Below are 11,646 nucleotides of genomic sequence, written 5' to 3' on the forward strand. Positions count from 1 at the left end.
TTACCGCAATTGTTAGCAAGCAATAGCAAAATCAGTTGTAACCACTTCTAGTATTGTAAATTAGAAACCATGTCCTATTATTGGAGAATATATGAATATACATCATTGTATGGATGACAATTGTGAAGTTAATTCTACTGATGGTAATCATTGAAGCTTGTTGCTATTGGGACTTGTAGTAGATTTTTATGTGCCAAGTGTGTGTATTTTAAAATTTCTGCATTTTTTTTTTTTTTTTTTTTTTTTTTTGTATTCATCTATCTTATGAAAAAAGTCTTTGATTGAAGCATTAATACTATAACTAAAGAATGTCATAAAAATTGTAAAGATTGGTAAAAATTGCATCAATTATTTAAATGAAGTTGTAAGAAAATTAATCAAATTTTCATTTTCTCTTGAAATACAAAAAAATGAAAATTTAAAAATATATCAAAATTAATTGATATGAAATAGAAAAAAAAAAAAAAAAAAAAAAAAAGTTCTAAAAGTTTCTAATAGAACTTTTATAACAATAAAAAGAAAAAAGAAATAAGAAATAAGACTTATATATGAATTTATAAGAGATATTATTAAAGTATAGAAATTGATGATCTTAAATCTCTATGTATTTTTAAAAATATTCTAAATCTCAAAATACTCAATATCATTAAAATTAATAATCTTAAAAAAAAATCTAATTTATTTGGCCATCAATACCATAATATTTTATAATTATAAAATATGATTAATCTTATAGATTTTAAGAAGACATACAAGAAAAAATAAATACTAATCAAACTTAGCAATAGATGAATATATAGATCTTCTTTACAAAAATAAAAAAATATGATAATGTATACTTATCTAAAATAAATTACAGATTAGTAGTGAACGTACTAAAAAAATGAAAAAGTATCAAAAGCAAGAACAATATGATATATGACTAAATTGGTAGCAAAACTATATGTTCAATTAAAAAGCATTGATTTCAACAAAATCTTTTGTTGTATAGTAAATATTATTTTTATTTGTAAGATATTCACAACTTATATATAATGTACAATAGTATTCCACATGCAATTACAATAGGTATTTGCATGCATCTAATAGAGTACAGTAAAAAAGATGTCTTGTATGTTGTAAGTATAATCAATACATATATAAAAAATACAAAGGAAAAATCTTCAAAAAAGAAAAAGTAATAATTTAGATAATCAAAAGATACTTCAAATGAGATTTATTTATGTTAGTTTTGATATAAATTTAGAGAAGATAAGATCTACTATATAATATGTCTTTGTAGTCTATAGTAGAATTTTAAGCTATAAGTCTATTTAAGAATATATATATATATATATATATATATATATATATATATATTATAAAAGGAACTAAAAAAGATATATTACTTTATAACATATTTTTATATATCTTTTTTTTAAAAATTATGTAGTAATTCTTATATATATATATATGTATTTATATATAAAGATGTTATAAATAGTCTTGTGTAAGTACTATAATATTTATTGAATTCTTTGATTTTTTCAAGTACTTATTATTACTATAATGTAAAAATATATTTTTAGTAAATAAATAATATATATATATATATATATACATATATTAAATAGATTATTCTTTATATATGTATAGATATATACATTCTTTGATTTTCTTACATATACATTGTTCATATTGCAGAAGTATTAAAAAAATTTAAAATCTCAATTTTTATATAATTAGTTAGTATTAAAAATTAAAAAATAAAAATAAATAAAATATTGTATATTGCAAAAATTCATAATTTTTATTTAATGCATTAAGTCTATAAATGACTCTATTGATTGAAATTAAAGACGTATAACATCAAATTTTTCTAAGTCAAATTTAATAATTCTTATATTTAATTCTGAATTATCCTATAGTTAATTTATATAAATATAAAATTTATAGTAAATGATACACACACATATATATATATATATATATCAAAGTACATCAATTACTATTAAATATATGATCCAATTATTGTAAATAGACTAATCTTCTTATATTTATGACATAAATGTTTTATATAAAAATTATGTTAAAATTGTGTAAAAATGAGCTATATAGGTCTATTAATAAATCTCCAAAATAATTATTGTAATCTTTGTCTAATACCAATCATTAATTTGTATATATATATACATATATATATTTATGGTGTTTTTGAATAAAAATTATTGTAAGCACTTTGAAATAAATTTTTAAAAAATATTAAGTTTTTTTAATAGATACTAAAATATTGGAGATGGTGTAAGTTCTAAAAATCCATCTTAATTAGTGGAATTATTAAAAAAATATGGTTTTAAATTATTTAGATATAAAATTATTTAGATTAGAGAGTCAATTTGATTATTTAAACAATTATGATGATTTAAATGAGTTTACAAGTTATAAAAGTCTAATTAGAGAAAATTTTATAAAAATAGAGTTTAGAATGTAAAAGTTAAAAAATTAAAAATAAATAATTTATACTAGTGAAACAATATAATGACTAGAAGCTAATATAGAAGTTGTAAGAAGAGATGTTCATATGCATGACATAGATCGTAGTACCTTTGATGTAGGTGGGAGGATAAAACTAAGGCTTTGTGGCATCTCTTGGACACCCATATATATTTTCTGTGAGCCTTAATAAAGCTCAAATCCTTAATCACTTAAATAAGTTATCTTTGAAGTAGAACATACTCATTTTATTTATTTTTATTTTTTTATCTTCTATCTTTAAAATTATCATCGCTTATTTATATTGAATTTAATTTTTAAAACTTAATTATTATTATTAAATTTATCAAAAATATATATTTTTTGATTTTGATTTTTTTTATTTTACTTGGTAAAAATTAAGAAAATAGATTATAATTCATTTAGAAGTATAATTATTTAAGTTCATTTTTTTATTTATTTTAAACATGTTCCTTTTTTCCCTTTATAATTGTATATTTTACTTTCCACCTTAAGATTAAAAAAACTCTTGATTCAAGCTATTTTATTCATTTGTTTAAAAGGTATATTTTACCTTCATGTATGATTTAATTTTTTATAAATATAATAAAAAAAAAGTAGCTAATGTTTTATTATATCACATCTTTTTTGAAGATTATAAAAGCATCCAAAAATTATAGAAGTTTTTCCAAAATATACTTATATATATATATATATATATATATATATATATATATATATATATATAGGAGATCAAGAATTATTTTTATAAAATTTAAAAATATTAATTAAAAAATTTTAGACATCTTTGAATATTACAATAAATTAAAAATTTATTTGAGTACATTATAATAAAATATCTTTATTTATTAGTCATATAAGTATATTAATTAATAATCAAAAATGGCATCAACAAATAAATTATATTTCTTTTAGTAACCAAATATTTTAATATTTTAATATATTTTTTATAAAATCAAACTTGATTGAAATATAATTTAATAATAAATCAAAATAAGAATCAATATTTTTTAATAAAAAAAGTATATTATAATTTTTTAAATTCTTAAATTTAAAAGTCTTTGTTAATATTGATATCAATAAATAATATATTTTATGATATATACTAAAAAAATATGAATTATGTAAAATATTAAAAATGATAATTTTAAAAAAATCGTTATAATCAAGAAAATAAAATTTGATAATTTTTACATTAAAATTTAAAAAATCATCATTTTTTTATAAGCATTAGGTTAATATGATTATTATAATATTAAAAAATAATTATATATCTTATCTATGTAAAAAAAATTAATCGTAAAATATTTCAAAATATAATAAATAATTATTTTTAAAAAAATTTACAAGAATCTAATTTATTTTTTAAAAATAAAAATAAAAACCCTATATATAATATTAAAAAAATAATAATAATAAGAAACAAGTAAGTAGAACTCAGAATAATTGCACATAAGAGAAGTTTGGAATGAGATGTCTCTCTCTTCCAACACCTTTTACTTATAAGAGGATTTTATATCTATTATAGTTGAACTTCATCTATAACCATCTTCATCCATTCAACTTGACCTTAGATTCTTCTTAAACTAGCCACCACATCAAATCATAGCAGCCACATTAATAAGTTACCTTCATTCTTTTACTACCTTTTGACTATTAGTAATTTATTAAAAATAATTGTATCTTATTTTTATTTTAACATTTCTACTTTGCTATTTATCAAAGGCTTTTAAATCTAGTGCCTTTTTCAACTTTTGATGCCTATCCTTTACTAATGATTTTATTAGCAAATCAACAAGTATGTCTTCATTTACACAATACTTCATGTCAATCACTTCTATTTCAATCTTCTTTCTTATAAAGTCATGTTGAATGTCAATATCCTTGATTCTTGAGAGATGCTTTAGATTCTTTACAAAAGCAAGTCATCTCTGATTATCATACGTCATTGGAGTTGCTTCCAATTGCACAAGTCCAATGTCTTCTAAAATACATCTTTGTCAAATAGCTTCTATTGCACCTTGACTTGCTACCATATATTTTGCCTCCATTGTCGACCTTGTAATTTTTGGTTGTTTCTTACAATTCTATGAAATTGCTCCTACTCCAATAAAGAATATATATATTTTATTGTTGATCTTCTATCATTTACATCTCTAGTCCAATCCAAATCACAATAACCATATAATGCAATATTATTTCTTCTAAGATACAATTTGAAGTTTAAAGTGGCTTTCAAGTACCTCATAATCTTTTTGATGGTTGTCCAATAGATTGATCTAGTCTCTGATATGTGTTGACTTACAACACTCATCATATATGCAAGATCTATTTTTATGCCAACCATTATATATATATAAGTGAACTTATTGTTGTTTTGTATGAAACATCTTTTATTTCATCTTCAACTTCAGCAAACTCTTCATCCATGAGCTTCATTAACTTCAAATTGGTCTCTATATGTGTTTCAATGGACTTACACTCCTCTATGTTGAATTTTTTTAATATCTCTTCAATATACTTGCTTTAGCTCATTATAATGGTCTTCTTACTACAATCTCTTAGAAACTCTATTCCTAAATAATAATGGAGCTCTTCCAAATCATTCATCTTATACTCCTTTTCTAACTTTGCCTTCAACTAATCCATCTTCTTCATGGTGGTACTCAATATAATTAAATCATCAATATAGAAGATAAAAATCAATATAAATTCATTTGATTGTATTACATGTAAGAAATGATCAGCCTCATTTCTTATTAATCTTTCATTCACAAAGAACATATTAATGTGTTAGTACCATATCCTTAGTGATTGTTTTAATCTATACAATGATTTCTTCTACTTACAAACAAGGTTTTATTTCTCTTTTTCAACAAATCCTTGAGGTTGATCCATATAGATGTCTTCTTCCAACTTTCTATTCAAAAAAACTATCTTTACATCTATTTGATGTATTTCAAAGTCGATTATTGCTCCAATTGCCATAATAATTGTAATGGTAGTGAATTTAGCAATAGGAGCAAATGTTTCATTGAAATTAATACCAACTTGTGAGTAGCTTTTGGCAACTAATTTTGTTTTATATCTTACAACTTTATCTATTGCATGGTTTTTAGTTTTAAACACCTACTTGCAACCAATTGAAGATCAATTTGGTGGAAGTTGAGTTAATTTTTATATTCCATTATCCATGAGTGATTTGTATTCTTTTTTCCTGGCCTTTTTCTACTTCATAGCATCTATGGATTTCATTGCATCACACAAATTCAATGGATCAGCAAAAAGTACTATATTGGCATGTTTTTTGCTTACTTGATGAAAAATGTGGTTCTTCTATTATTCATCACATGGTCTTCTTTCTCTCAAAAGATATCTCTTTCTATTTAAAAATGATTCATCTTATTAAATTCTATGCACTCTTCTAAGTTTTTTCTAATTTAAAGTTTGTCTTTTCTCATTGAAAGGTTGGCATTCTTCATCATCATTATAATCTTTAATATCTTCATTGCTGATTCTAGAAATTGTAGAGGATTTTTCGTTCATCTTCATTGCATTTTCACCTTCATTTATACCTCCATCATCTTCATTGTCATCATCTTTTTCTTCTTTTTTTATTGAATTTAAAGATGTATCTACAAATATACTATTACTTACACTTAGACATATCTCCAAGTGCTCACAAATATGCTTATATTCTAAAAACTCTACAACATGACTTTTAATGATCTTCTTGGTATCCAAACACATTAATCTATATGCCTTGATGCCTTTACAATATCCAAAAAATAAATATTTTGTACCTTTTGTATCAAATTCGAATTTCATACAATATGGTATCTTGGCATAAGCAATGCATTAAAAAATCATCATGTATGAAATACAAGGTTTCTTCCTATTCCATACTTCTTCTAGAATTATTGATGTGAGTATACTTATAGAGCATCTATTCCTTGTATATACTACATTCACCACAATTTTTATTCAAAACTTCTATCTAAGATATTAAGCATGTAGCATATTCCTTGTTATCTCCACAATAGTTTGATTTGCTCTTTTAACAACTCAATTTGTTGTAGAGTGTAAAAAATAGAGATTTATCTTGCAATATGTTAAATCTTCAAGAATTCATCAAAAGACTTTGATAAGTATTTACTTCTATTGTCTGTGTATAACACCTTAATCTTGCACTCACATTATTTTTTTATAAGTGCCTTAAAGTCCTGAAACCTAAAAAAACACTCACTTTTGGATTTGAGGATGAAAAGCCACATTTTCCTTGAAAAATCATCAAGGAGTGTGACTAAGTACCTTGTTCCTCTAATTGATAGTATCTTCATTAATCTACAAACATCCGAATGCACAATCTCTAACAATTTGCTTGTACATGTTGTAACTCCACTTGGAAATGAGGCCCTTTGTTGTTTGCATTGGATACTACCTTCACAAGCAAGTACTATGGCATTATAGTTGAACTGACTAAGATCCAAGCTACTTACCATGGATTGGAGTTCCTTCATGCCCTTGACATTCAAATGACTAAGGCATCAATACCAAATGTCAAATTTATCTTGATTATATGAATACTTAGCAAATGCAGCCACTTCAATTCCATTCACTTTCTTACACTTGATGAAGTAAAGGTTGCCATGTTTAAAGCCTTTGGCAACATCATCTCAATCCAATTTCTTTACAAAGCACCCAATCTTATCAAATTGTACCTTACAACCATATGAAATTAGTTTAATCATTGAAAGGAGATTTTTCTTGATCTTGGATACATGCAAGACGTCCTTCAATTTGATCTTCTTAATTTTTCCTCTCACAACAATCTCTACTAAAATAGAGCTCATTCCAATGACTTATACCATGCTATTATTTCCTATAAAAATATCTATTGCTGAAATTTCTTTATAAGTGTCAAATAAATATTTGTATAGAGTCATGTATTTGGTGGCATCCGAATCATTCACCTGTTTGACGATCTAAACAATGGACTTATACTTTGATTTAATAAATAAATCTTCAATTTAAGATAAGTTTAGATTATTTAACTTCTGAGTTTTATTTTTTTATTTTTTGCTTTATATTTAATAAAAAAATCAGTAAAATAAAATAAAAATTTATGTATTAAAGGAATTTTTTTCTATTACATACATTAATTCTTTCATGTTTTCAAATATTTATTTATGTCATGAGTTTAATAATAAAATATCATTATTTATTACTATTATTTATTGGAAGCACCTTAAAAGGATTGTTATAAGATTCATACGATGATTTGAATAATGTTAAACATTTGAATAACTTCTCATTTCTTTTAATGTCTTTAATAGCTACTTCTTTCTTCACATTGTTATTCAATTAGAGATTGTTGATTTTCCTATTGTTTCAAGTCATCAGAAATTAATCTTTAAAACTGGTGTGCAAATTAAAAAGTTTGTATTTTGGTAATATTCATCATAGATGTCCAAAATCTGTATATTGTTGGATAACAAACTTCACAGATCACAATTTGTTACTTGGGGGCATTCCTCTCTTACTTTTAAGACACCAATTGTTGGTTAGAGGAAAATCAAACAAAGCTACAAAATTCTTAACTACAAAGTTCAAAAACTACAAATACAAGTATAAGTCCATTGTTTAGATCGTCAAACAGGTGAATGTTGGTGTCGGTGTCAGTGTGAAGGTAACCAGAGTTTCGAATGGACTCCGAAAGAGCATATTCTAGTTCTGGCAAATGAGATGTTTCTGAAGAGGCCAGAGTTTCGTCTTATCTTCTTCTCACCGTTACCACATACACTGAAGTATTTGACGAGGTTGTAGGTAGCATTAGAAATGACATGATCATGGCCAGATATCCTGACTGTGCTTTTGATCGATGCTGTAGGAAAGAATCAGCACCTGTGTGATCCAAAACGGCTTCAGAACTCTCACCTTTTGCCATGTTTCAGAACTATGAACAACTCTTGGCAACTGTAGGTGTGCTATCAAACTACCTCGTGATGTAAACAAATGGACTCGAAGTTGTCAAGCATACTTTCGTGGAGCAGAGAAAGGTAAAGAGTACTAGAGGTGCTTTAAATCGACAATAAAGATTGTACGAATAACAGCCATTCAGACTGGTGAGAAGCATTTCGCCTGTGTAGCCAGCCTTACAATGAAATGGATCTCATTAGCGATGAACTTGACAGGAACTGATGCGCGGAGCATTCACAAATACTTGACAGTGAGTTATGCACGTGGTCGTTGCATGGCGTGTTGGATAATGTATTAAAGACAGCAGAATCGATGCTGTTGCGAACCAACAAGTCGTTATGGCCGTCAATCTGCAAATTGACCTCCCATTGACAAATGTGAGACGTTCTGAAGGTCATAACAATAAGAAAAAGATAAAAAGCAGAGAGGTCAAATGAGCGAAGATGTTACAGTACAGCGAAATTAACACGCTGCTTATAAGAAAAATTCTTTACAAATTACTCACTGATACTTTGATGGGGTATTCAATACCCGTCTTTTCTCGGCGTTTTGACCAGTCTTTGTTTAACCACCACAGCACAACCTCTGCGTATCACTGTTTACCCTTTCGTTGCATTCCTGTGAAGGGCTCAGAGGTCTACTGTTGGTATCAGTTGCCTAATGATCATCGTCATATGATTGATGTGGGGTTGAATAGACCAGCATAGCATTTTCAACTTCAATCACAGCTATCCCTCTAACTTAAACTATTCTATGCAGCGCACATACATGCTGCTAGAGGTCATTCAAAAGATGTTGTAATATGCGGAAGGCATAGCAAATCATACCCTGCATGGAATCTTCTGTCAACTAAGATATGTATCACTTGAATTGGGTACAAAACCTTGTTTTACAAGACTTTGTGAGGTTCGATCAGAAACCGGAAGCAATCTAGAAAATATAAGCTTTGGACTGGAATGACTCAAAGCTGAAGGGACAGCGAATGCCCAGCATTAAATCAGGCTTGAGAATGTTGCCAATATTCTGCCAGTTAAATTGCAGTTACTGATCGATTTTGCAGAAGTTGAGCTTACGATACATGTACAACTTGGCGTTTACAATTGAGCAGTCAAATTCGATGTTTGTTAGGAAAAAATACAGTCTGCCTAGACAAGTGAGACCAGGCAATCAACGCTGCGGTGGTAATAAAGCATCTGGGTTCAAATTCTTCTGCAAATGGAATGTGAGGTTTTAACTTGGTTCTATCAAAAGGAAGAGGTGATTCATTTACAATGTCGCTCTCCCCATGAAGTATCTATTTTTGGAAGAAGAAATAGACTCATTTTTATGAGCGGCTAGATCAACAACCAGCTTCAACTTAGTCAAACATCCATTGGTAGTCTAAGATCTTCAGACAAAGAAGCACTTGTATGTGTAGATAGATATAGGTGTACTAGTATTAGGTGCCTTTGGTTTGGAAGTGAAATATTAAATTTTAAAGTAATTGATGTATAATAATGTATAAAATGATAGTAAATCACAATCCAAAAAATGTTGCCAAGAATCACACAAACACATTCCATCAACAATAATAATATGTAAGGAAAAGAGAAATAATAGGTATATATATATATATATATATATATATATATGTAAAATCAAAAAAATAAAAATCATAGACTACAACAATACGAATATTCTGTCTTTATTTTCTTGTATATTCTAAAAATTTATATATAATTTTTTTCTTTTACCAAGAATACTTAAAATTTAGATATATTTCTTTTTTCTCTCCAGTTTTAGCATCACAATTTTTTTTGAGATGTAACAAAATTATTAATTATTAATTAGTAAATAAAATAAAAATATAATATAAAATAAAATAAAAATTAAATAAAACAAAAAATTATAATATATATATATATATATATATAATATTATACACACATACATTTATTATGGAAATACATTGTTGGTGATGTATTTTGGGAATTGATTTTAAAGATATACCACATATTTCATTTATTTAAAAATCAATAAACTGAAAAAATTTAATAAATTTTAAGTTATGGAAAATTAAGTATGATTAAAAATTCCAGTTTTACATTTTGAATAATTTTATTAATGTTGAAAAATAACAGACTTTATAAAAGAAAATGATGTCTTAAAAACGAATTTGTATATGACTATTTAACTTCAAAACATGAACTTAATTTCTTAATAAATATTACAGGCATAAGAAATTAATTAATTAATCTTCGAAATGGATTTCAACTTTAGTTATATGTTTAAAATATTCAAATAGATGAAAAAATATATGTTTGTAGATTTTTATAAATTTTTATAAAAACAAAGATATAAAGTGTATTTTAATGATAAAAAATTATAATAAATAATTTAAAATTAAATAATTAATTTAATAATTAATTCAAAAATCTGATTTTAATTGAGCTCATGCATCCATCAAAAATCAAGTTACACTTTAGAAAACTATCTATATGAAAGCCAATAATACAATTTTTTTCAATTACATGGTTGTTATAAATAATTTATTGAATTTCAATTAATTTTTTTTATAAAATCAAAATTTATACTATTTTAACAAAATAATTAATTATAATCAGTTTATATATATACATATATTTGAAGTGCAATTTTTTAAAACTTTTAGAAAAAAATTAAGAAAATTCTATCTTTCTTATTAGAACCTTAAAAAATTAAATAATATACATCATATATTTAAATATTTATTTATTTATTTATTTGATGATCTTATATACCATTTTTATAAAGGACTTGTTATTAACACAGTTGTCTATAATTGAAAGATATTATTTAAGAAAAATAAAGGTTGGTGTAAAACAAAAACAAAAGAAATAAGAAAATAAAAGGCTTATTTAGATAAAAGTTTAATTCTTTAAATTTAAGAATTTTAAGTGAGAATTTATAATTATAATTATAATTCAAATTTATAATTTATTTTAATTAAAATCTTCTAAATTATATAAAATTATAAAATCTTCTATTATTATATTTGTTTGCATGCATCTTTATTGTCTGCATTGCATAGTGAGTTTTATATATTAACTTTTAAATTTTGGTAAGTTTTTGGATCAAGAGATATTAATTTAATTATCTAAGAGGATATTGTAACTTTAATTCTTTAATATATACATATATATATATATATATATA

This window comes from Physcomitrium patens, chromosome 6, assembly GCF_059467195.1.
Source record: "Physcomitrium patens ecotype Gransden chromosome 6, ASM5946719v1, whole genome shotgun sequence".
NCBI lineage: Eukaryota > Viridiplantae > Streptophyta > Bryopsida > Funariales > Funariaceae > Physcomitrium > Physcomitrium patens.